General features: G+C 46.2%; 1 long non-coding RNA gene across 2 annotated transcripts; it reads right to left on the bottom strand.

Annotated features, from left to right (window-relative positions):
* Positions 1–577: 577 nt before the first annotated feature.
* Positions 578–25,427, bottom strand: LOC119702870. Of its 2 annotated transcripts, XR_005257474.1 has the most exons (6): positions 25,160–25,427; positions 24,168–24,325; positions 23,182–23,368; positions 22,279–22,401; positions 1,638–1,688; positions 578–656 (listed from the first exon to the last, which is right to left on the bottom strand). It is a non-coding gene; the product is annotated as an uncharacterized LOC119702870 (long non-coding RNA). The 2 variants fall into 2 exon arrangements; XR_005257475.1 differs by lacking the exons at positions 578–656; positions 1,638–1,688 and adding an exon at positions 16,127–19,772.
* Between the last annotated feature and the right edge of the window lie 1,533 nt (positions 25,428–26,960).

The raw sequence follows: 26,960 nt of genomic DNA, 5'->3' as shown, positions 1-26,960 counted from the left end.
TGTGGCTGTTGCCCACTGTGATCTGCACACTGTTAGGGCAGGATGGGATGTGAGGACTTGATTCTGGAGTTTCCTTTTGTTCCATTTCTTTACCGCTATTTCTCAAATGTTGCCCTACAAAGCCATGTGCCTTTGTTATAGCTGGGTTTTTCAGAATCCCACACCTGGCTAAAGCCTTAAGGGACTTCACCCAGAGATTGAGGGGCATTTCTCTTCTGAGGCTGCTGAAAGTCTGTCTTTCATGATTCTCCCACAGCCACTCTCAATGGATTTTTCTCCTCTCAAGTTCAAGGTGGAGAGGACATTCCCTGTTAAATCAGTCCTGGCACACAGCACACAGTGGTGTGTAGAGCCAACCACAGGTAAGAAATTGTGTTGCAAGAAATGAAAGGTTTGGAGCTAGACAAAATGTGTGACATTCGAAGTTCTCAGCTCTCCTCCCTCAGAAAGGCAATCTGTGACTTCTGGACCCTCCTTAATGACCCAGAGCCGGATGGAAAATAATATTAATAATAATAAAAGAAACAAAGAAGGGGCTGGCGCATTTTTTAAATAAAGAAATTTCCCTCATCTTGCGGTTAATTTAAAAGGTTTATTTCTTGAAATGAATCCTCTTCATCAAATCTCCGATCCTTGAAAATCAGTGCAACCTGCCTCTGTGGATAATGAATTGATTTGTAATGTAAATTATATAAAACACCCTCCCCGCCAGCATTTGTGTGTGAGTGTGTTTAATCTAAAGCGTTTAAGTCTGAAAATGAGCTTCTCCATCAAAAGTCTCGATTCCATTTACATTTCTTGCATACGAGTCAATTTGTGCCTGACCCAGTCTATAAATCACTGCCAAGGAGTGCTGTGTCTATACCTCTCCTCTTCCCCCACCCCCCTCCCCTCCTCCTCCCATCCTTGCACATGCAATGTTCAAAAAGGCCTTTTTGGATACCATCTATAAAGGGTATAGTTCCCAGTTCTCTGGCCAGAGGTTGACCAGTGGAGAAGGAACCCCAGCTCGGCGAGGCGTGCAGTGTGGGCACTTAGCAGGTAGATGAAGAAAGGGGAGGAAGGAAAGTCCTTCTCAGCTTCTGCTGGCTGCTCTGGAAGGATCTCCCAGGGGAAGGTGCCCTTTCTCTTGGTGGCTCCTTTCCAACACGTGTTTGCTTGGCCACTAAAGGAGTCTATGGCTTAATGGCACTAGAGGGTGAGGTCTTCTACCGGTGCACAGCAACATGGCTCTCTAAATTCCATGAAATGGGAATTACTTGCATCACCAGAGCCTTTAATCCTGTATTTATGTCCCCAGCTGTTTGATCATGCCAAGTTTTATCCTTCATCTCATGCCATTGGCTGTGAGATGACGTGGGCCATACCTCCTTATCTTGCATCCTGGTGCTAAAACCAGTGAGTAGCCTCTGGGAATTAGAGGGTCCCCTTGCTGGTTGGACTTCTGTACCACAAATGCCTGTGGCCCTTTCAGAGAGCAGGGGAAGTAACAGCAGTGGTATCTTCACCGAAAAAGACTGCTGACCCATCTGGGTACTGGCATTAGAAGGGGTTTAGTAGTGATGCACTTGAGAGAGCTGTTGGAGATCCACATTTCAATGTATATTTATGCACAAAGATTTACAAAACCAGTTTACCAGTCTTTCTTGGATTGTCTTGGTCTCCCTTTTCCCGTAGCAGAAGGATGCCTGAAAGTGTTAAGAAATTAGAAGATCAAATGTATCCAGATCTCCAAAAGAGCATGAGACGAAGAACTGGACCGGTGGCCACCTGTCCCCAAGGCCACTTTATGTCCTCCATCTGCAAGCCTTGACTTGCCCTAACAGTGCTATCTCTGAGCACCCGTAAGAAGTGAGCTCCATCCATTGCCATCTGTCTGGTCTGTCACCAGAATGAGAAAGATTGATGTCCAGCAAAACAAAGTGAAAACTCAGCTTGAGTCAGGAAGGCAGTGTGAGGTAAATCTTCCGAAAAGACTTATATTGGTACTTATTACCAGGAAAAGGCTTCCTCTCTGTGCCTTGTTTGTTTACCTTTGAAATGGGGTTAATTCTTCCCTTCTCCTGGCTTTCCTCAGTTTCCATATCAGGGCTTAGAGTGTGGGGTATGTGTTACTGCATGAACATGCAGCCCTGAGCATGATGGGGCTTCTGGCACTGGAGGAGTCCTATGAGCTGCTATAATACAAATAGTGGGAAGAGTTTTTCCTCAAGATTACCCCAGGGGATTGAGGTCAGACTTTCAGTGAAGGAAGACGCAAACCTATTACCAGTTTCTGTGGGGACTAATGCAATTTGCACTTTGTTAGAGGAACTCACAGTGATTTGTACACATTAATTACTCCTTGCAGCATCCCAGCTGGATAAATATTATTACCTTCATTTTACAGAAAGGGTAACTAAGATGTAGAGAAGTTCATTTGTTTGAGTACAGCTGTACAGCGTGCCAATGACAGGAGCCAGAAATAAAACATAAGAGGACTGATTGTCAGTCCCTTCCTGCTCTAAAACTGTGGGTTCCAAATATTTTTTTCCCAGAATGTCACAAGCAAAGAAGGCACTGTGCCTCCTAGCTGGGCTGGGTACCTCTGTGGTGGGGATTGGGTACAGGGGGTGGTGCATGAAACACAGCCTGGGAAGCACCGCTTCGAACCCAGCCTGCGCAGCCTCGCAACGATGGGAGGAGGAAATGAAAGTGCAATTAGCTGGAAACAAATGAATTTGTGTTGCATATATTTCCCAAGCTGATGAGTTGGTGAATGAACCACTCGTTATTTCATGGAGCAGCATCTCTAAAGATCTGTAGAACAACTTGGAAAAAACCCAGCTTTTCTGTTTTGACATTTTTTGCAATATTTCTGAATGCTGTCTGATCTAGTTTCAAGCATAGCTACTGCTGTATTTCCATTTTCTTTTCATGAAAAGGAAATTCTGAAGAAGTTTTGTAGTTTTTTAGCTGTTTAAACTTCTCACCTTGAATTCTTCAAGGTCTCGTGAGTGTTACGTTGACAGTATCAGCATATGGCCTACAGAACTAAAATATTTTGTAACCTAAATATCAAGCTATTTTTATTCCTATTTTCCTATTTTTCTTGTACTAGGTGAGTTAAAAAACAAGGGATATTCCCCTGTCCAGAAATATTTAACTTCAGCCAGAGATGCAAAATGAACAGACAACACAAAGCAGCATCAAAAATAGGAAATAAAAGTGAATAGTTGGTTTGAACATTAATTTGTTTTTATGGTTGTTGAAGGTGAGGGGAGAGTACATCTGGAATCAAAATCCTTTTTTTCTACAAGAGAAAAACATGTTCAGAAATTTTCCAGCTGTCTATAATTGCTTGCATTTTTCTAATGTGGTGAACAGAGGAACTAGATATTATGAGCAGCAGATAAGCCAGCAAGATGGGACCAGAGTGATGAAGCTCCTGTGTGTGATTCCCAGAGATGGCAAAACAGATTCTCCAAGAAAGATGGACCTGAGAGTATTACAATAACAATAGTGTCATATTCAGTTGGTCCTTATTTAGTCAGTCTTAATTACATTTGAACTGGTTTCCTGTAGAGTGGTATTTTTCAACCTGTGGTCTGCAGATTCCTGGTAGAACATGGACTCCTTGCAAGGAGGGTGAAAAAAGCAATTTCACCAATGCTCTTCAGTGGTTAGGGCTTGTGAATTTTCTAGGGGGTTGCAGAGCCTTCTTGAGAGACTTTCTAGGGATCCACAAATCAAAGCAAGTTGAAAGACACTACAGCAGCATAATGTTATATTGATTGTTTTGTTTTTGCAGAGGATAGATTTTGTTTAATCTTCCCCTTCCTTATATTGTTTGACACCATTAGTTTTATCTTAACTGACATCAAATATAAAAAACCATTAGAGAAGAGACTTTCTAATGTATTTTGTACTAATTTTGGGTGGGTAATAACAAGAAGTATTTTCTGGGGCATGGTAGCTCTTTAAAAAAAAAATTGCTAAAAAAGAAATCAGGTAGGGCAGAAAAGCATGGGCTTGAAGTGAGATCTTATTCAGTGCAGGTTTTAGAAGAACTGGGATTCAAAATATATTGAGAACTAGAAACTATGGGACCTGCCCAGAGCTGGACAAAGGGAGACATAGAGTCCCTCCCTGGTCCTGAGAGCCCACTGACCTGATCCTACTGGCAAGATGGGGCAAATGGATGTTACAGGGGAAACCTTTATTGGATGAGGCTTTTGGTCTGTGGTGAGGGATGGTAGGAAGCAGTACCTCACCCCACCAGGGACAAGGGTGTGACAGAGGGCTGTGGTTTTGGGATGCAGTGAGTGGGATGGGGCAGACTTCACTGGGAAGAGCCCTCCCCAGCACTGTGTCTCCTGCCGCCTCGTGAGCCCCAGCTTCAAACCCGGCTCATCCCCAGGCACAGTCCAACCCAGATGGGGAGCCACGAGGGACATTGGGGAGGGGGACAAACAGACACAGCTTCCACTCAACAAACACAAACTTGTTTCTCCTCCTCTTCCATCCTTCACAAATTCCTGGTGCCTGTCACCCCCTGTCTGCTCCGAGGGTTTTAAAAAAAAAAGGGAAACCAACATTTGACGTGAGCACAGTAGGGAGAGGAGAGGCAGTGCAGAGGGAGGGGGACAGACAATGTACCCATATGGAGAACAGAGGGATGCCAGGGCGGCCGCATTCAGAGCCTGTCCCTCTCTCCTCCCTGCACCCACAGCCTCCGCTCCGCCGACGGGTTCTTAACATAACAAGTGAGCCGAGGGGGCGGCCAGCCCTGTGCTCGGCGCCCCCGGATTCCTCCGCCCAGAGCCCTGTCTCCCAGCTACTGATCCCAGGAATCAATCGCTGGGCTCTTCCCTGCTTCCCGGGCAGCACTATTGTCTCCTAGCTGCTGCAGTGGGAAAGGATGCCCTGGGTCCTTTCCTGACAAAGACCAATAAAGCCCGGGGGGAAAAAATACATATATAACTGTATGTATATATGTACGTATATATGCATATGCAATAAATAAAGCAAGCCAGACAAGCCCTTCAGGCAATTTTAGCTCCATGTATTGTTCAGGAGGAGAGGTTTCCTCCCTCCCCTCCCATCTCCTAATGAAATCCCCCAAGCCCTCCTTGTTTCTCCCCCCTCACCCCCTGCTGCCAAAGGGTACTCACACAGGCATGCTCTCAGGGATTTTGTCTCCTGTGGTTGGAGCAGGATAGGCTCCCATGATGGGGCAATCTTTTATTTGCTAAGGTTGTTGGTGACAGAGGCTTAGCTGCATACCCCTCCAGAGCCCCTTCAAAGCTCTCATTGCTTTCTTCATTTTCTGGACATTTGATTTAGGGCATCCCTTCACCCCATTTCACCCAAACTTACCTTTGTCTTCTCCTACCTCACCCCTGCAGTAACACGCATGCACACCAAGCCTGGCCGTGGCTGGAGGGATGAAGGTGTAAAATTGCTGGATATCGTCTCAGAGCCCCAGGTCCTGGCCGTGGGACTATCTGCCTGCATGTACATATTTGTGCAGCTGCCTACATCCCCTGCCTCTTGGGGCTACCCAAGACAAGCTTGGTGTATGGATGGGGCAACCCACCTGTTCCCCCACTGATGTAGCTGCCTCTTAGACCTTTCCCTGTAGTGCTCATGGTACTGTGTAGAGTCAGGACAGAAAGCAGAGGCTCCTGGCCAATGACTAGACCATGGTCCTTCTCACAACATCTCTGGCCACTGCTCACACTCCTGCCTTCGGGCTGGGCCTCACACCAGGTTCCCACTTGCTTTCCCTCAGCAGGGCTGAACTGACAGCGCTCGTACTCCTGTGTTCTCCACAAAACAGAAGAAGGGCTGTGAAGGCATGGGGAGCCACACAGCTCTGAAGGCCACCAGCCCTGGGTGCTCCCCTATGACAGAAAGTGCAGGTGAGAGGCTTTGCCATGCTTGGTTCTGCTCACCTGCATCCTCTGCCCCAAACTCAATTTCTATACAAAGAGAAAATGAGTTCTCCTCCAGTGTCTGTTTCTTTTTGCCTCCCATTGCACATGAAAATGCTGACGGATTTCCCTGATCACTAGCCATGCTGGCTAGTGGCTAAAGCAGTTCATTTCAGACCCTGTGCAGGTATTTCTTACCATATATTATAGTGAATAATGTATCCCCAGCCATGCAGCACAAGGCTTATAAGGCTATCTCAGTATTCTGGTGACAGCTTTAAACCACTCGACCATTGACCATTCAGGTCTCATGGTTTATAGAGTCACCAGCACACCTTGACAGGGTTATAGCCTACTTATTGGTATAAAGCATGGTTAGGGATACATTATTATAGCACGTTGCCTCTGAAACAGGGCTGTGTGCCACCGGTGGCCTAGAGAGCCCTTGCTGGTGATCTGCAAAGGGCTAGGTGATGTGGACAGCCCGATTAACATCTACCTGCTAAACCACGATGAGCGATTGTTGCAGTGACCTGAGGGACAATGTTCACTCTCAGATCCTGGAGGCCCAGAGGTCCAGGTGGCTCCGACAAGAGGGAGGCTGCAAAGAGCTGCTTTTCATCAAAGCTGGCACCCAACCATACCTGAAGACCTCTCTTTAGCACCAGTGATCCAGCAACCACTGTGAAGGTTGCCACGCGTCTGAGAAATTCTTTGAACACTGCTGCTTCCACACTACATGGTTTACTTCCATCTTCTCTGGACTGCTTCTGGTTGGATGCAACCTCACCATCTTGCTTCTCTACAAATGCCAATTTGGCCTGGCTCATGCTGAACACTCATTAACAATTACTACAGTTAAGGTAGTTAATCACTACAGCTAAGGTTGAAATCTGACTTTTCTTCTGATTCCAGATCCCAGGTCTGTGAGCTTTTCCCATCTCCCACAGAAAGGTTTCTTCCTTGTTTCCATTGTTTCAGTCTTGCTCCCCAGTTAGTGATTTTATTATAAAGTTTCCAAGGATTGTTTGAATTACCTTTGAATGCAGCATGTACTTGTTCTTGTTGCTGTTGCAGAGCTGCAACAATTTAACAAACAACTCAGGTTAAAACTGTTGACCTCAGGTTACTTCCTGATCTCACTCAATTCGTTAAATATTGAGCCAAATTTGGAGAAAAATTACCTTGGTACTTTGAAAGCCCTCAAAACTGGAACTCAGCAATAAAGTTTTAAAATTTCTCTCCTTGCACTCCATCTTTAAGTGCTATTATAGGAAATATTTGTTAAGGATATTTCAGCTTTAGGACTAGTTGAATAGATCCATTACAGAATTGCTATATGCCAATGTTCAGGATGCCTCTGAAACAAATGGACTCATTTTCTCAAATGTTATGTGTAAGTCTCAGTGAGCTCTTGACCACAGCCCCAGCTGACATATGTTTCTTCAAGTGTCTTCTCTTAGTTTCCTCTGCAGCCTTGATCCTAAAGGCTTGTGATTAACTTTAAGCATGTAAATAGCCTCTCTGATGGTTACAGTTAACACTGTGTGCATCCTCTGATGGGGCTGAGGCTGCCTCAGCCGTACTCTGGTGGGTGCTGCTGCCAGATGTGCAGTTTGGGGCCAGCCAGCTGCACAGACCTGGCCTAGGTCAGGCATCCTTGCAGCATCACATCTTACCAAGTTAGCCAGAGCACACATTGCAAAGCTTTTGTGCCAGCTTCAATTTTATTTCAGCTTTCTGCAAGCTACAGGGGGATGACAGGCGATATTTTAAGGTATAAAGTCAGAGTCACAGACAAATAACACCAAATGCACATTGAGTCTGTCAGAAGTTAACCTGTCAGCACTCCCTGAAAGGATCTGCATTAGCAGATCAGCTTCACATCAGATCAGCATTTGTGTCATGTGGCCACAGTCTTTCTGACCCAGTATTTGGAGCCCTAAAGCCTGACTTTCTCGCCTGTTGAATCCAGGCTTCAGTAGGTTTAAGACAGCAGGGTGATTGCTTACCTTTGCACAGTAAGTTCTGCTGGTGTGAGGCTTTAGTGGAGTTTTTTAAAAAGGGAGACAAAATCCTGTAATGTTTAGATGTGAGGCTATTAGTCTTTCCATAGTCTTTTTCACTTAAGAAAGGGAAGGCACAAGATACTGAAGACAAATAAGCAGATAAACTTTTGTAGATGTACATTTTTACAGTCTTTTCATCGCTTGCACAAACTGGTACGTGGGAAGGGGGTCTGAGTTGGCACTGATAATACAGACATAGTGGGACTTAATAGGGACAAATTGGTTGCTTTGCATTCAGCTTCTCGGTTCAGGATTCCACTTCAAGCACAATAAATCCCTGAGTCCAGAAAGGCATCTCTGCTTCCCTTTACAGAAATGGCTCTGCCAGGTCCTGAGTTCCAGCCACTAGGTCATGCCACACCACTACTAAAGCAGGAGTGCAAGGGGAGGAACCAGGCCCACCTCTGTAAAAGGACAGATAGATCATAGTGCAGATGGAACAACCGAGGGATACACAACTAATTATATGCACAAGTGTGGGGTATTTATTACTGTAAAATGCTCACAAAATTCATAGGCACCTAAGACTTATGATGGCATTATCCACCGCCACTGGAGAATTAATGGGCAGCCTTTTCCCTGTGCTAAAGCAGACAACAGAGGGGGGTACTCTGTCATCCAGAGGTGAGAGCACGGAATGAATGCATAGACAGTACTCCCCTCTAATGCTAATGGACCCTAGCACTGAGATTAGATTTACACCCTCCCTCTAAATGTACACCAGGGGAAGGCAGCTCCCCCAGGCTGCCTTCCCAACAGCGTGGTGCTGCAAGAGCTGCTCTCTGCTCACCCTGCCTTGTCCCCACTGGCCTCCACACTGGCCAGCACAGGCTGTTCTGCTCCCCACATCTGCCATGCCTGGGTTTGCAGAGAAGGAGTGCTCACATTTTCTTCTGGGCAGTACCCCTTGGCAGTGGGGAACAGGGCAGCGCTTGTTCCCCTGCACGGTCCCACGGGAGCCCCCAGCTCACTCCTTCACGTGTACTCACCACCCCACCATGGGTGCTGGGCAGCAGCTCGTGCTGCAGTCCTCAGCACCGTGGGAACACACTGTACTACAGAGGGTTAAACAGTTTTTTTTTTAATCTCAGCTCACCCAAGGAACAAAAGCGTGGAGAAATTATCCTTCTTCTTCCCTTCCAGCATCTTTGCTTTGGGATGGGAATGGGATTTTGACCTGAGGAATAATAAACCTAACAACAGGCAATGTGTAACTACTGATCCTCAGCTTGCGGAAGGGGCAGGCGAAAGAGTGTTGAGGAAGAGAAAAGTGCTCTTGACAAAGCATCAGAGTGAAAAGTGCTTCTGACAAAGCATCAGAAAAGTTCTCATGGACACATTTTTCCATCATGGCTCCGTGTTTGGCCCAAGTCCCTTGAGCAGACCTTGTACGAGTCCCCAGTGCTAGTCCTGGAAGGAGCTGGGATCCAGAAGGCTCCGCCCTGGAGACTGGGAGGAGCATGGTGGTGCTCACTCACCTCTCGCTAACACAGCTGAGAGCACAGGCACTACAGAAGGTGAGACGAAGGACTTCTGCCAGAGGTTTGAGCAGCCCAGGTTTGCCAGCAGCCTGCCCTCCTCCCTGGAAGTGGGATTGCTCCTGGACACATCACCCCACGCGCGGCGGGAGTGACCACAGGCCTGCTAAAGAACTCCCTGCAAATAATTCACACCAACTTGTTTAAAGGAGCAAATGGGTTTAATTATTAGTTACAATCTTGTCAATAATTATCGCCCCATCTGTGGGTAATAAATGGCAGCTTCTCACAGACTGCATCATTAGAGTTTAAGGACACCAATGGGGTGCATTAAAATGCTGAGGAAAGCATTGATCTGGTGTAAAAATGCTCTTTACAAATTACAGACACGGGTCAAGCCCGCTGGTGAGTCCTCGCTCTTCCCATCTGATGCCAGCCTGCCCTCTCCTCTCGCTGTGCATCCTCCCAGTACCCCCAGCTCATGGCTACTGGAAAGACAAAGAGGCCATCAGATCACAGGGCACCCAGCCCTTACACAGGACCTGGGCTTTACTGAGTGAAGGTTGTGCAGTTATGACAGGGCTGGCATAAAGCACCACAGCTCCATCCTGGTCAGCTCTGCTGCTTTATTCCCACAAAGGGACTGGTCATCTCCACAGCAGTTTTTATCCAATGGGCAAAAGAAGTAGGATTATATAGGCAATGTTTCCCAAAATACAGCTACTTCTATGGTGGAAAAGCATTGGTCATCACACAGCAGGATTTCTTGGAGAAGAAATGATAGCTCTTTTTTGGGGAGGTTCTTTTTTTGTTTTGAATTTTTTTTCCATTCAAACTGCAGGCTTGAATATAGGCCGGCAGAATGCAATTATCCAGGCTGGAATTTGGCCAAAATGCTGGAACTAACAGTCCTACTGTTTCAAAATATGCCACAGTACCCTAAATGATCACATCTTGCAGAATTTGATTTTGCATTTCATCCAAAATAATGTTGGGAAGTTTATGAGTAGGATAAGCAAAAACTAGTCCCACTTATCTCTGTACCTGCTGAAAGCCCAGCCTAGAATAGCTCCTGAAATTGTTTTAATTTCTGTGTAAAATATTGAAAGCAGTCTATGGGTTTAGTGCTTTTGCAAAATCTCTGCCACAAGTTTCCATTTTTTTCAGTAAAACGACATCAACTTTCAGAAGGAGAAGCTTGAGTAAAACAAGCTATTTCAATCTGAAACCAAAAAGAAAAAGGAGAAGGGGATTTCTTTCATTTACAACAGTATTTTAGATGGACCTTCTTTTTTCCTAGGTTTTGTTTTTGTGATTCAGCCTGTTCAGACAGACAGAGGATTAAGATAGCTAATGGACAGTCTTTATTGGCAAACAAAACTAACACCTAAATGTCTCTTTGCATGTACAAGTTGTAAACCCTTCATTAAAAAGAGAGCTACATTGATAGAGGCAGACTGGGCTACAACTGAGCCACAGTGTAAATAAACCTCTGCCAGGGCCCATGCAAATGCCATCCCTCCCATGCTTGCAACCTATTCCCTCAGTATTAAATAGCTCCAAATGCTCCCTGTTGTTTTGAATGCTATGCAAATATTGGCAGAAGGACACATGCTCTGTTTTAAAGATACCTCAGATACAGCCATACAACCAAACTTTTTTTGGAGAGCAACCTCAGGACTTGCAGTTTCTCTTTTTACTTCACCAAATGAAATTTATCTACAGATTGAATTGTGTTTTTAGCTGCCTCAGCTGTGCTAGCTCTTGCTGAATTTGGCCAATGATCCCCCACAAGGGAAGAATAGAAAATGAAGAGGTAATTTTGAAAAGTCAAAATATTTCCTTTTATATTTTAGAAAAGGAATCATTATAATTGATTTTATGTGTTGAAATAACTTCCCATTGTGAAACACAACTGTTTTTCTAGAAAGGACAGTGGCTGTCTGTAAAAACACATCCCATTGAGGCTGGAAAAATTACAGTGTCCTTCTGTTTTACTGGAATATCTTGAAAAACTCCCACCTTAGTTTAACCAGGAAAAACCAAACCTCTCTTAATTTTCAGTTGGACAAATGAAAGAAAATGAATGATAGGGATATTCAGTAGCAATTTCAGATGCCACAGCTGGTGGAAGCCCAAAAGGAGAATGTGGAACATGCCATCAGCTCTGCAGCATCACCAGCACGTGTCCTACAGTGTCTTCAGTGTTCCTGCTCTCTGCATGTCACTGCTGGAAAATCTCAAACTCTCACTTATCTCACACGGATCAACCACACTTAGATGAACTGTCCCAGTGCTGCCACTGCCCAGCTCACATCTAGTTTCCATCACAACCCTCTCTGGTGCTAAGGGAAATATAAAATAGAAAAATAAACTGGATGCAGGAAATGACAAGTTCAGTTCTTAATTTATAGACATTCATATTCTACTTCTAAATGTCATGGTAATTCCTTTGATTTTCTGAAAATGTAATGAATACTAAAAAGCAGTGTGACTTTTTGGCATCCTGTACCAGAAACAAATCATTCCCATGTTGTAATGCATAATGCTCAGTAAGGTCTCCATGAGAACTGGAGCTGGCCACTGCACAAACACAATTCCACTAAGGAAGCTTCCAGCCTCATTCATAGTACCTGCTCTTCAGTTCTGCTCCCATTTAAAACATGCCATGTCACTTAATTGACACACTCTATGCCACAAGCAGTTTGCAAACACACTTGTTTGAAGAAGATATGCCCTGGCTGATTTGGAAAATCCCTATGCAGTGCATTCAAAATAATTCCAAGCTGATTAATGACAAGTTGAGCAAATAGAGGGAATGGAGGCCCTGGCACAGGCTGTGGTTAGAATTTGCTGAGTTCACTCCAACTAATTTTGTACCTTCTTCCATTTCACTTTCTGTAAAATTCCCAGCAAATCACTTTATGGTAAGGGATGTGTTGCAAACCAGAGTGTAATGAATAGAGGAGAGGAGAAAAATCACAACAACACATTTAAAAATTTCCTGGGTAAATATTTAGACTTCAAGATTCACTGCCCACAACCAGAGGTCAGAAACATTACAAGTCCACTCAAAACAAAGGCAGCTTGGGACTGGGAAGTGGTCAGAGTCAGTGCAACCTCACCAGTGTCAGGGAACTGTGTCTTTTATTGTAGCTGAAGATCCCAACCCTGCATTTGTGCACATACATCCAGGGTGTTCACATATTTAATGCAAACACACACAAGTGCGGGCACTCACACATTCTTAAAATGTATGTGCATATATTCCTGTATTCACAATGAACTGTTTATGAGCAAGCTATCAAGAAAGAGTTTTCACTGAAATTATTCAGTGAATGGCTTCAAACAATGAATACATTGCAGGAAATGGCGATTGGCTCCAGAGCAATCCACAAGCAGAAAAGAAAGCATAAGCAGTTGAATAAATGGGTGGCTATGAATTACTCATTTAGCTGTATTATCTTCTTGTGGTCCAAATTCAGCAAATGTCTAAACACCCACTTCCCATTAAGAGCATGAATAGTCCCATTGATTCAATAGGGTTATTTTCTCTGCCTTCCATGGGGCAACTGAAATACTTAAATTTAAGCAAGTGCTTAAAGTGCTTTGCTGAATCAGGAGGTATGTCCACACTGTATATACCTGTGTTATACAGAAGGTCAGGTTAGCTGATCCAAGAATCCTTTATGGTCTTAAGATCTATAAATCTATGAATAAAACCAGCCTTTGCTGGAATTGCTTCTCCATAACCTTCCTGAGCACTGAAATTCATCCACACCCCAAAAATATTAATAAAACATCCTGTACTTAACTCTTTTCATATTATACTAAGTACGCCACTAAATAAACCTCTTAATATTCCAGTATATTTTGCAATGAACATTTTCCTGGTACGCTAGAGTGGTTCCTCCTTTTGTGCCATCCCGAGCACAATCCCCATGAAATACTGCAGTAAACATTTCTCTGAGTACTACAGCAAACACTACCAGCATTAGCAGATTAACCATTCCACTGAGCGCCATATTAAGCACACGTTTAAATACTGGGAAAAGACGTATAGCCTCCTCTTCCCACTGCGCCTCGTTACCCTGCCAAGATCCATATTTTTCTGCTTGGACTCGACCAGCCCTGCATGTACCTGCTCTGTTCCCTCCCCTCCCGATGCCTCTCCCTCTCTTTTTCTCCTCTTTCTTGTTTTTGTTCATCCTGGACCTATTCTTCTGGCTTGGAAAATTCATCAGGGGGCAGGAAGCAAGGGATAAAAGGGGGTCAGAGGATTTGGCACATTATTCAACCACAAAATCAACAACAGATCTGTACTGTGCGCATATTTCTGCCTCTGTCTCTCTCAGAATTTGCTGAAGTCTGTTGATGGAGAAACACAGGCTAAGTGTGGGTCCCCCCTCCCTGGATCAAAAGAATGAAGTAGCAGGTCCTGACTGGTGTAATTTGGAATTATAAAGCATTGTTTGGATTTTACAGGTGTACTTATTGTCAGCAAAATTATTGTGCTCAGAACCTTCAATGGTTTCATCTTTAGCAAGTGTTTAAGAGCCACTGACTCGTCTCTTGCTGCTGACAAACCACCTAGATTCAACCCATGGTTCTGTTCAGCTTTTCTCCTTTCCCTCCTCTCTCCCTTTTTTCCTCTCTTTTTTCCTTTTTTTTTTTTTTTTTTTTTTACTAGCAATTTGATGTTTGATCATTTGAGGCAATGAGGCGGAGGGTAATTTACGTTATCAGGGAGGTATGAGGGGTGCTGGGAACCCAGACGCAAGGCCCATTCGCCTGCTAAAGCGCCATCGTAATGTAATGAGACTCCAGTCAAGTGCAGCTAGTAATGGAGAGGAACATTTCCCATTCATCTGCCTACCTGAGACTCCACCGAATACGACAATAACTTTTGCACGGGAGGAGCAGGGGGGACACGGTGAAGGGGGGCCAGAGTCCCCATGGCATGACTCCCTCTGTCTCCTAGAAAAGCACCACAGCCTCATCCTTTAGACCATTGAGGGAAGCAAATTAACACAACTCGGGAAGTCACAAAACGGGTTTTGGAAGTGCTTAACCCTTCCCATGTCCTTTCCAGTAGGCACCTGGTCAGCACAGACCCTCAGCCAATCTCTGAGACCGGGTCCCCTCCTTAGACCCTCAGCTGTTGCATCCCTCACGGCAGAACTGGACCCTTGTGCAGAGGGAGCTTGGAGAGGATGGGCCCACCAGAACAGGCCATTGGGAAGATGCCTGCACATCAACTAGCAAAAGTTGTAAAAATGAGGAAAACAATTTCCCAGAAGTGCTCCAATGCTGTTTCCCTCTAAAGGGGTTTCTAAAGAAAGACTTTTTCCCTGATTGCCCCTCACCAGCTCCATCACTTCACAAGTGTTGCTTCCTATTAAAAAACCAGAGTTTTGAGGAACCTCTTCCCTTTGTTTTCAAGTATGGCAAACAGGACATTGGGATTGCATCAACATTTTCCTTTAATACCATTTCCTAATGTCAGTGAAAAGCCGAACAAAATCTCAAGCCCACACCACACTCCTAGTGCCGTGGAGTCCACCCCTGAGGTAATTTCCTGCCCCATGGCTTTATCAGAGCAGTCTTCTCCTGCCATGCACTCTAGAGAAGCAGATATAACTTCACAGTGTCCTGGGAGTGGCTGCTCCCATCACAAGGATGAGCATATTCACATCACACTGACCATCAGGGAAACTGAGGCACAGAATGGTGCTCCATGTCATGCCATAATGAATAAAATCCAAGGGTCTGTGTCTTTTTTCAGAGAATGAATACCCAAGGATGATAGAAGTAAATTCTCTCCCCACAGCCCTCCTCCAAACTCTCCTCCTCAGCCTTGGCCCTTTCCTGTAAAACCTTCCTGGCTGCAGATTCACTTTCCACTGTGCCTGTGCAGCCAGGGCCTCCCAGCAGCACAGTAATAACCATAGCAGAAATACCCACCACCAGCAATAACAATGATGCACATATTCAAGTTCTCACAGGCAATCCTACCAGTGTGTACACTTTGTTTGCAAGCTGAGGACAATTAGAGCTTGAGGGAACCTCCTGGATGCAAACAGATCTCTTGGTACGAAAATCTCAATGTATGTCAAGGGATGTAGGGGGCTTGGACAAGATACAGGGGAAGGAGAGATTAATTTCCTTCATCAGCCTGTCCTAAGCTTGCTGTTTGTTCCCAGAACTCAGCCTGTGAAAGGGAGAGAGAGGAAAGGAGAGGGGGAGCTAAGGTCTCTCCCTCCTAGCCCTCACCAAATTCCTGCCACATGGACCCTTCCAATTATATCCACGTTTGAAAGGCTGCTGTCAGGATGAAAGGCGCAGAGCAGTAATGAACTGACGATTAATTTGCAGTTGGCTCACCCAGTGCGTGAGTGTCTCTCAGGCTCGCTGCATGCGGGTGCTAAATATGACGATGTCAGCAATTGTCAGCCAGAGCCAGGGTTACCCTTAATAAGAGGCTCTCTCACCGCTGCCTGATTGCCTGTTGCCAGCTTCCGGAGGCTGCAGCCCGGCTCCCCATCCTTCTGACGGTGCGGGGAGCTCTGTACCAGCCTGGCAGCTGCCAAACTAGCAAGAGGAAGGGAAAAGAAATGACCCCTCTCCCCTGGCAAAGCAGCAGGAGCAGCTGCCAGTGCTAACTGCCTCTGCCCATGCCAACTTTGACCTGAGAGAGTTAGGGCTTATGCTGGCATGAAAATAGCTCAGGATTCAAGTGCACACGTGAGCACCAGCCACGTCTGGGCTGGGATCCCTCGTACCTCCAAACCTGGGCAGCAAATTTCACCAATCCATGGTGAAAACAAGGCTCTCACTCTCCTCATTCAAGTCAGCATCCCCATGTCAGAGTGGGCATGATGGCCAGGGACCATCTGTGATTGACACGGAGTTTCAAGACAGAGCTCTTGCAGAGGAACCCCCTCTGCAATGCCCTGCAAACCTGTGCTGCCAGCAGCCGGCTTTCACGTGATGCATTAAGGGTTGATGCAGCCTGACAGGGTCTGGGTCAGGACCTGCTCAAACACCCCTGCCAGCCTCAGAAGGGAAGCAAGAGACGCACACTTGGGAACCAATGTGTCGAGCAGTCTGTGAGAGCACAGAGAGGGATCTGAAGCAGAACTCCAAAGAGTTTGCAGGCTCACCAGCCAAGATGTGCCCGGGTGTGGAGGGGATGCAGTAGAGAACACGGGATTGACAGGGCTGGGAATACAACCTGCGTCTTCTGCATTAAGGGGCCTGTCACCAGGCCGCAGGGGAGGGCTGCTTTGCAGAGGGAAGGAAACACCTGCTCAGAAGACACAAATATTCAAAATAAAGACCAATCCCTTGACACTACACAAAGACACCTCCTGCATGCTCTCAAGAAATCTGGGGTGTGCACAGTGGTCCTGCGTATTCCATTCACCCTTTTAAGTCTGTCCACCAAACCCAGACACTTCATCTTCTTTCCTCACAACAGGAATGGAACCCAGGCCTGAGCCATTAGCCACTATAAATGTGCTTAGCCTCAAAAAGATATTTTCTTCAACTGTCTGAAGTTTGGCACTACTGGGCACCTTTGAGAATCTGGGTTCAGGAGGGTTATAATAAATTCTGCTGTGGAGCAAGCATTGGGTATTTGGGATGCAGAAAAGCAATGCTCTTCAACTGATGTGGGACACTATGTAGGGCATTAGAAATGTTCATACTGCAGCTTCCTTTTAGAGTGCCCAAAGGCCTGTAAAATACATTTCATGTCTCTCATTCAGTAGATAATAATCTAGATTATTAACCTGGCTTCATGTGATTATGTTGGGATCTGAAAGATGGGTGCACTGATTTCATCCTGGGCATGGACTACTAGAGCTTCAGAAGGCTTAAGAGAGTTCAAAAATCAGCTGTAAATGGCAGCTACCTGGAATTTTATACCAATCATCGTATCCTTCCTGCTACAAATAGTGAGTGCTACTTCTTTTGAAACATTCTGAAAAACCCTTCTGACAGTTGGCTCAGGGATAGATTTAATTCTAATTTTGTTTGGATGCTATTAGACAATGTTTACAGAGCTCAGACACCAAAAGAAGCATCCTTTTTCACCTTGAGTGAGAGAGTTTAACCAAAAAGGTAGCTGTGGGTCCCTGTTCCCCCTTCAGCCAGTCTCTTGATTTGCAAAAAAATTTTCTGCTGAACCAAAACCAGGTTATGCCTAGGTTTGTGTGTCTTTGAAACTGCTTGTGACTAGAAGTCTGATATTCATCCTGTTCTGGTACACATATTATGACTTTATTTTATCGCTACAGTCCTCAGGTGCCCACACAACTTACCAGTCAGCTTCCCTGCATGAAATCACATGCCCTTTCTGGAGAAAAACACAGAATGAAGAGAGGCAAAAAGACGTTCAGAGATGGAATCTACTCACAAGGCAAGTGTTCAAGATGGTCTGAGGCCCATGTTAGCAAAATGGACAGTGGTGATGGGCCTGGATCATCAGCAGCTCTGTATGTATGGCACAGAGTCTTTCATTTATGGAAAGCAGCTCTTCATGTAACTTACAGGTCTTGCTGTAATCACAAATGTGTTTTCACTGTGGAATCTCTGCCATCAGAGCTGGCATTTCAGGCACTGCTCCTACCATGGCTCTCCCTCCCTCCCAGTGCTGTCCCCGCAGACACACAGGGTGTCCTGCCAGCTGGGCACAGCCCACATCCAGCTCACATCCTATTTTAGAAAACTTGCCTCAGTGAGATCTTCCTGCAAAGATGCCATCCAAGCTGCTTTTCCTGCCCACCAAGCGTGCCTGGGCCTGGGAGAGACACTTTTAGGCTTCCCCTGCTCCTTCCACCCAGCCTAGCTCCCATTGGGAACTGGCTCAGTGGCCATGCTGTGACACGGTGCAGAGCAGGAGGCAGCAGAGGCATGGCACCAATGCCACTCGGCAGGGTGTCCTGATGACACGGTGTCTCGATGACAGCCCAGTGCAGCCCTCCGAGAGTCGAGGGCTCCTCTGCAAAGGAGACCTGAGCCCTTTAAGGAGGAGAGAGGAGCAGAAATCAATTGTCTGCTCGCCTTCCTCCCCAGGCCCCCCTCTCCCCCTCCTCCGTCACCACCACCACCACACACGCACCCTATTCACCCTGCTGGAAGGTGACATTTGCTATTAACCTTATATTGGGCCATTTTGTAAATCAATGTCACTTACATTTAATAACAAGTGTAATCAAAGGAATTATGCAAATTTAATTTGATGCTTCTTGAATTATGCAAATCTGCACCACATATAATGGCTTCTGACATGTGCCCAGTTGGAGAACGTTCCATTACCTCCTCTCTTATTACCCCTATTATTATTTTTATTTTTTTATCCCGTGGGGGGGGAGGGGAGAAGGGAGGGAGCAGCAGTTAGGCTTAGAGGCAGGGGGGACAAGCGAGTGCAGGGAGAAGAGAAGGGAAAGAAGAGGGGTGGTGGAGAAAAGTGCTCCTTTGCCTGCATTTTGAGTAGAAAAGCCTCCTGAAGGCATTTCTGTTATTGTTATTGCAGAGCAAGGAGAGTGGTATGGGGCGGGGGGGAGCGGAATGGGGACGGGTGGAATCATTTCCCATGAATGGCTTTGCAGGCAATAATACTATAAGCCTCTGAGTCTAAATTACTGCCCTTCCAGTCCTGTCTTCAGCACAATATTACTCTCCTTGGCCTCTTCTTCCTGAATCACCAGGCAAGCTGGGGGAGGGTGAGGAAAGAGGGGAGCAGGACCCACAGAGTGGAAAAATAAGAACAAATGGGTGAAGAGATGTTTCAGGTTTTTTGTTCCGTGGCCATCCCAGGTGCCCCCACATTCTCATTCCTTCTGTCAGGGCCCCAGAGAAATAACTGTTCTTTTCCTCTTTGCTTTCCCACCGATTGTTTCCTTGCATGTGACCCCAAGGTCAGGAAAAACAGCCACAATATGCATGTGCCTCAGTTTTGTAATATCTTCACAGTAACCTGGGGTATCTTCAGCCAGTGACATCTCAAGTTTCTCCTTTTGCAAGGATTTCAGCGTCTGTAGCACCAGGAGTCAGTTTGGACCAGCCTCTGTTTCTTCTGCTTGTCAGAGCTGGCAAGAGTATTTGGTGATCACAGGATGGATTTGAAAGACAGTGCCATAGTGGCAGTCCAACCCAGGATGCTGGACAACATTTTCCTCTGCTGTTCCTCACAGAACTAAGGAGTGACTCTTGCCACAATGATTTGTGCAGTGTGACCTTGGGTAAGACCACTCCCATCTCTGTGTCTTGGTGTTCTCACACTCGCACAAAGAAGATAAATTGATCTGTATTTTGGAAGGAGGAGATGAAGGAGAAGAAAATACATTTTTAGAAGTCTGTGCGCTCCTTTAATGTGAATTGAAACACTCACTGAGGGCACAGTACCAGTATGGCACCATCGTATCTATAAAGCAGAGTCACTAATATCCAAAGTCTCCTTAGACTTTGAGAATTGAAAGGTAGGGAGTATTTCTACATTTTCCAATTTATACTTGCCATGTTTCCTTCCAAACTTCTTCCAGAAACACTGCCATTTTTTTCTTCTTTTCACTAAATATTTCTTCTATTATTACAAACCCCTACAGGCCACCTACAGGCCCTGCAGTTTTTTCTCAAATTGAAGATAATTTCCAGAAAAATACCCTACATTTATATTTTAAATACAATAAATAGGAAAAGATGTCCAGATTTTTTTTCTTACCTACCAATACTTCAAATTCTTTTAAAAGCTAAATAAAAGATTTCTTTTTTTCCTTAAATTGAAGGATTTTTCATCTGCTATCAAAAATATACTCCCATAGAAATATTGGTGAGAGAAAATTCTCCCTGCTCTGCCCAAACTGAACATCATTTGAAGTTCACTGTGGAAAATGTCATGTTTTGGCCAGTCCTTAATAGTATGGTTTCCACCAGTGATGGGGTGAAATGGATGTGCTCACCCTGCTTCAAGGCTAACACCTGCTGGCCTTAGAAAATAAGTATATAACACCCAGGGGATGCTGCTGACATTGCTTTTCAAGCTCTGATGGTATCTGACAGCATGACCAGCAGCTCTCCAGTGCCATCAGCACTCTGCCACTGCTAATTCTCTGTAGAGTCCATATGGGAAACAAGGACTCTACAAATGGGATCTCAAGAGTTGCAGCTGTGGGTAGAAATCCTGCTGGGAGGTCTCAGTCCAGCGTCTTCTCTGACCCCTGTTCAGGGAGCCCAGCCCTGACCTCTCCAGCCCCCAGGGATGCGTTCTCTGAAGGGAGGGTGTCAGCAAGAATGTCAATAATGGTGCCTGACACTTGCTCACCTCTTCTTGAGGTTGTTGATTCACTGCCCAGAGACAGTCTCTGTCACTAGAGGCTGAAGAAAAGAATAAAGCTCATTTCAGAGTCAGACACATCTGAAGTCCTCCTTAGCCCAACATTTCTTGACTGCACAGAGGATGTTTGCTTTGCCTTGCCTTGCCCTGCCAGCAGATGACCTCCATGGCTGTCGTAGGCACGGGGATGGTCAGGACCCATGACCATTTCCTGGTTCCAAGTGCTGCACAAGCAGATCAGCAAGAGGGTGCCCATGGGGAAGGGCTGATGTGGGTGCCCACCCCACATAGCCCTCGGCCTCAAAGGTCCTTCAGGGGAAGCAGGTTAATGAGTGCATGGAGCTAACCTTGTCCCCAGTGATAAACCTGCTGAGGTCAACAGAGATACCAAACAGCCTGAAGGGTCCTATCCTTGAATTCCAGAGGTGTCTGCCAGGTGGAAATACCTCTCCTACAAAGAGAGCTCAGCACACAAACTGCTGTTTCATAGCTGGAGTTTCTGGGCTAATCTCTCCACAAAGATTCTCAGAAGGATGTCTCTGGATGACTGCAAGCAGGATAAAAGAGTCTGTGTTGGAGGTGGTTTGGAATAGTTGTCAGGAACAGCCAGAAAATGTCCTGTACTCTACATTACAGCCAGCAGCATCAGTCACAGGGATAAGGCAGCAGTGGCTGTTGTCGTGTGGGCTCACTGCTCTCTGTGTTCCTCAGCCCCAGCTGGAGGATGCCAGATACAACAGAGATGCCAGAGTGAAAGTGAACACCTTTTCCTTAGGGAATCTGTTCCATGGAGCTTAGGTTCTGATGCTGTAGGTTGACTTAGAAACAGGCAATGCAAAGTTCCTGAGCCTCAGCTGAAAGACCTTTGTGCTATTGCTGGGACAGGGTATTTGCCTGCCTCAAGCCCTGAAGGGAGCATGCTGGGCTTCCCCAGGGTAAACAAATAGAGTAGGGAAGTAATAATTGACACAAGGCCTCTAAAAGGGACAGCTCCCAGTGGGAGGCCATGCTGCTTGAAGTTTCCTTGCTCTCCCCTTCCCTGGAAATCACAGGTCATTGCTTGCAGCCACCTCTTTCCCAATAAAACTGTAACCAGTGAAGAGCCATAAAAACACTGAAGCACAGAAAGGCTGGGAATCTGATCTGGTGAGAAAGAACACACTGACAAAATGAGCATGAAACATCGTGGGAAGCAGTCTGGAGGGATCAGGCTGGGACAGTGCAAGATAAGAGCTCCTGAAGGAAGATGGTGATGGCTTCAGAGACAGGGGTGAAGGAAGTGATGACACGGTGCTGTGACAACTACCAGCAATGTGGAGGGGAGTTTCCCAGAAAGACCTTTTTCCATAAAATAAACTTTTAAGTGAGAGCTGCAGAAGAAATGAAATTATGGACAGTCCTACTTCTGACCAGGGTCCCAGGCATCACACTACTGCTTATGCTTGGCCAGGGCATACAGGAGTAAACAGGTGTCCTACCTGCTCCATGCCTCTGTTTCACCACTTGTAGAGAAGAGAGGACAGGCACCCCACAGGCTGGAACAGACCCCATCAGCAGTGGCTCTTCTGCAGTGTGACTCCATTGGCATCAGGGAAAAACCTCTTTCTTAGCAAAGAAGAAAAGTATACTCTTGGTGATGCAAAGAGGGGACATATTCCAATTTACCTTTGCCCTTGCAATGACAGGGGACTGGAAGTTTCACTGGGAAGGCACCCAAGTTTCTCCTTCATTTTTGGTCAGATGAAAGGAAGATAGCAGTTTCATATACAGGTAAAAGTCACATAAGAAACTAAACAGGCAGATCAGCTGATTTTTTACATAGAAATAATTACGTATTTTGTTATTATGTTTTTAGAGGCTTTTAGGCTCTGTATTTCATAATTTAAATACTGGAAAGAGTTCCAGGAGTTAAATATTTGGGGAAAAAACTATTTTGAGGACAGGTGTTGCCTTCCTATAAGCATGACTAGGATTTTCATGGACAGAGTCTGCCAATGCCCCTTTAAGCTGGCAGGCATCTGATGATATGCAGAAGCGAAAACTAGGGACCAGAGGGAGCCAGGACTCCAGTGTCTTCAGGACCTCCTTCTTCCCAGCACCCTGAAAGTTTTGTGACCAGACCCTGCTGGCATGAAACCCCACAGACTGCTTTCCACAGTGAGCTGGGGAAACCCCTGACACGTGTGAATAACAGCAAGAATCTCTATCATCTGTAGAATACCGAAAAAACAGTGAGGCCCCATGGAGAACTCTCTCTCTGTCCACTTGCTGTTAGGTCCACCTACCACAGGCCTCTGGCAAAAGTCAGCATCACCCTCCTCTGGCTTCCTCTTACAGCCTATTCTTCCCTTGTTTTAGCAGTGGCCCCACATCTTTGTTACCTGCATCTGGCCCAGGGATGCTGAAGAGTTTCAGGGCATCACTCTATCCCCAGCAACGTCACAGAGTCACTTGAGTGCTGCTTTTAGCTTGGCCAGAGCCAAGTCACAGCAGTGTGATCCTGTCAGCATCAGAGGAGCCTCACAGAGGGTGAGTCCTGCATGCTCAGCCTCTCTCCAGCACCTGATTCTGCATGCAAAGAACACAAAGATCTTTTTTTCTCCATCTCCCCGTTTCATTCCTGTCCATTTTTCATTCCTCCCATTCCTTATTCCTGCACACATGGGTGCAGCTCTGCTTGTATAAATCCCATGGAGTTATTCCTGCCACATCCCAGGGCAGTTCAGTAGAGATGGGGATCCTCCAATTTCTCACCTTACACCCTTTCCAAGAAGCTGTCTCATGGCACTGAAGTAAGAGGGATTATTTGATCTTTATTAATTTATTGAAGGGAAGGAAGAGGGTGGAAATTATAATGAAAGGGACAACCAGCAAGATGGCAAGGAAGGGAGGTTAAAAATGAAATCATCATCTAATTGGCCTGCAGTGAATTATTCACATGTATAATCTTTTAAAAAAAAATCAGCACAAGGCAATGCAAGTAAATGCTGTTCATGTTTAAAAGTCATTTCCATAAGTAAGTGCAATTTCTCTACTGTTTGCCCCTGTTTAATGAAGTGAAATCTTGTTTGCATTCCTCCCAATTTCCCAACGAAAGGCGCCCAAGCGTTTGTACCAAAATTACTTGGCCCAAATTAAAACCCTCCAACACTTCAGAAAAAAAAAGAGGAAAGGGGGGAAAAATCAGACTTATTTTTAAAATGCCTTAAGTGCATCCCAGCATCCTAATTTATTTTTAGACACTGGTTATTAAGAGTAGTAGTAAGTTTCCCCTTCTTTCTCGCTCTCTCTCTTATTTAAATGAACTTAATGGCAATAGATGCAAATGTCTGGAAGAGGAAAATAGTTAACATTTATTTATTCTTACTGTTGTCTCTTCCCTGGCTGGTGTCATTAGAACAGTTCGTTGCATCCCATTCGCTCCCATTAGCTCTGCTATCAGAGCCACCCAGCACGACTCCAGCACGGCTCGAAGTGCTTTCTGCGGCCCACATAGGGACTACATCATCATCTCCGAGGCACTGGCTTAATGACAAGAAAAAAAATCGGAATATATTGCACAGCGTTCTGGGGAAACAACAACAAAAACCGCTGCTGCCGTTGTTGCCACCCAATGCCACGTCCCCTTGACCTGGGGCGTGCGTCCTGCTTCAGCCGAGAGGGGACAGACAGACGGACTGGCTGTGGTGCCAGGGCAGGCGTCCCTTTGCAATTCATTGATCTGGGCAATGTGCAGAGAAATATGCCAACAGGGACCCGAAGCGTTTGGAAACGCGCTCGGGAGGACCCAGCAAGACTGGAATGGGTTCAAACAGCTGCTCGTCGCCAGCAGAATCATCACCCCCCAAAGCAGGGCTGCCAGCCGGCTGACTCCTGGCTCCCTGCTGTGGGCAGGAGCTGCCAGCCGAGGCTGGTGGTGGGATGGAGGGTTTGCAGCCCCTTGCTGGATGAATCCTGCATTCCTCCAGTGGCCCTGCTGCTCCCTTTAGGAGCATTTCCTAAAGCAAGCCAGACCAGCTCACGTGTGAGCAACCGCGTATCTCAGGGTCGCGTGGCTGGAGCTGACAGCTCAGGCTGCCGCCGGCACCTGTCACCCCGCACACGTTGTCCCAGTCATTGGCCTCCGCTGCAGAGACAAGGGACTTTGCCCTAATCCTCCCCTGGGGAGCAGGGGCTGAGGGCCAGCACTGGCAGCCCAGAGAGGCAGGTGCTCCAGTGCCAGAGAGAAATGGCCAAAATCCGCCCTCCTGCCCCAAGCACTGGTGTCCTTCCTGACCCTCTCAATGTGGAGGTGGGCCTGGCCCACACCAGAGGGACAAAATCCCTTTGCAAGCAAGAGGAACACAACAGGTCGCTCACCCAGAGCACCAGCAGGTTTTGAAGTCTTGTGAGCCCTTCACCTCTCAGGTGACACACAGGTGTGGGTGGCAAGTATCAGAGAGGGAGACCAGGGCTCGTTGACAGCTTCGGCTGACAAAGCAGCATTTGGGAGGAGGAAGGACATCACATCTGCAGCGCTGACACTGAAAGAGAGGCGCGGCTGTTGCAGGCGGGGACGGAGCCGTGCAAAGGGCCCTCCCCCTCCGGAAAGTTGACATTGTCTGCCGTGATAACTTTTCTGCTGAGGTAGGAGACACTTTACTGCAGAGTTGCACACAGCAAGTAGCTGCCCTCCCCCCCCCCCCCCCCCCCCCGCCCCTTCCCATCCTCTCCCCCTCTCTCCCTCTCCAGCATCATTTACATCCTTAATTAGCTGTAATTCTGCAGTGCTCATTAGGGAAGGACTGGAAAATATCAAGGAGCCCACAAGCAGGGGGCTTCAGGGGAGAGGGAGGAAGAGGGGGGTACCCAAGGCTGGATTGTGGAGTCAGAAGCCGGGAGCTACTTGCTTAATTCAAGTGGGATGGTCACACTAGTGTAGTTTGGGAACACTGATCCAGTGATGGGGTTAAAGAGGCCACACTGTTCCACCTAAAAAGGCAGAAGATCTATCCAGAGAATAACAGCATCTCACCAAGAGAACGTGCTCTTACCTCCTTGCTCCCAGGTCATACCTCTCTGCTGGGTTATTCAGTGTCCCACACTTCTAAAGCCAACAGACAAGTGCAGGAAGAGGGCAATATTCCACTCCAATTCAGACAGCTAAACAAACCTGTCCTTTCCTGCAGCCTCATCATTTCCTACAGCCTGGAATTATCCAGCAAGGAGATTTTCCAGGAAAATTGTAGGTGACAGAACTAAAGAACTTCTGCCAAGTGTGTGGCCACACTGCAAACTTTGAGTTAGAGGAAGAAAGACACAAAAATTATCCAGAAGAAAATTTGAATGAGTTGTTAACTGTTTTATAAAGGAGCACTCTCTTGATGTAAAACATGGAGGAGGTAATCACTTTGAATTTGACTTCAATGACCAAAAATCATTTAAAAAACCCAACCCAAACAAACAAAACCCCCCACATAAACAAAAACAACATTAAAAAAAATCAACCCCAAAACAACCTCAAAAAAACAAACACACAAAGAAACAAAGGATCACAACTATAGCCAAACTTTGCATTCCTGGTTATTGAACAAAATATGTCCTCCAACCCCAAATGGGAAAACATTGTGAACTTTTATTATTGCCTCAGATATTTGATATAATTACTTTAGGGAGCAGCAGCAGACCCAGGCAGTTCTAATCTGGAATTCCTTTTGCTCAGGAGTATATTCACAGAGTCAAGTCCTTCCTCTTCACAGTCTCAAGAGACCTTCCCAAGACCATTAGGGAGGTACTATTGTCTCCTTCAGCTGGAGAACAGCTAAAGTAAGTGAATGAGGCAAGGACATAAAGGAAATCTGTGGCAGAGCCAGGCAGTGACCCCAGATTTCCTGCTAGTTCTCTCTGGACCACTAGTTACAAGCCATCCTTCTTTGTGGTCCAGCATTTGTATGACCACTTGCACTTGCAATTCTGGGCACACACCTCACTGGGTTTGAATTCACTGCCGAGCTGTATCTTTGCTCAGGTTAGATCACAGAATACTTTGGCTGGGAGGGACCTTAAAGATCCTCCAGTTCCAATCCCCCTGCCGTGGGCAGTAACACATTCCACTAGTCCAGGCTGCTCAAAGTCCCATCCACCCTGGCCTTGAACACTCCCAGGGATGGGGCATCCACAG

The sequence above is a fragment of the Motacilla alba genome, chromosome 6 (genome assembly GCF_015832195.1).
Source record: "Motacilla alba alba isolate MOTALB_02 chromosome 6, Motacilla_alba_V1.0_pri, whole genome shotgun sequence".
Lineage (NCBI taxonomy): Eukaryota > Metazoa > Chordata > Aves > Passeriformes > Motacillidae > Motacilla > Motacilla alba.
Note: the sequence above shows the minus strand (reverse complement) of the source record. Positions and strands in the feature narration are given on the sequence as shown.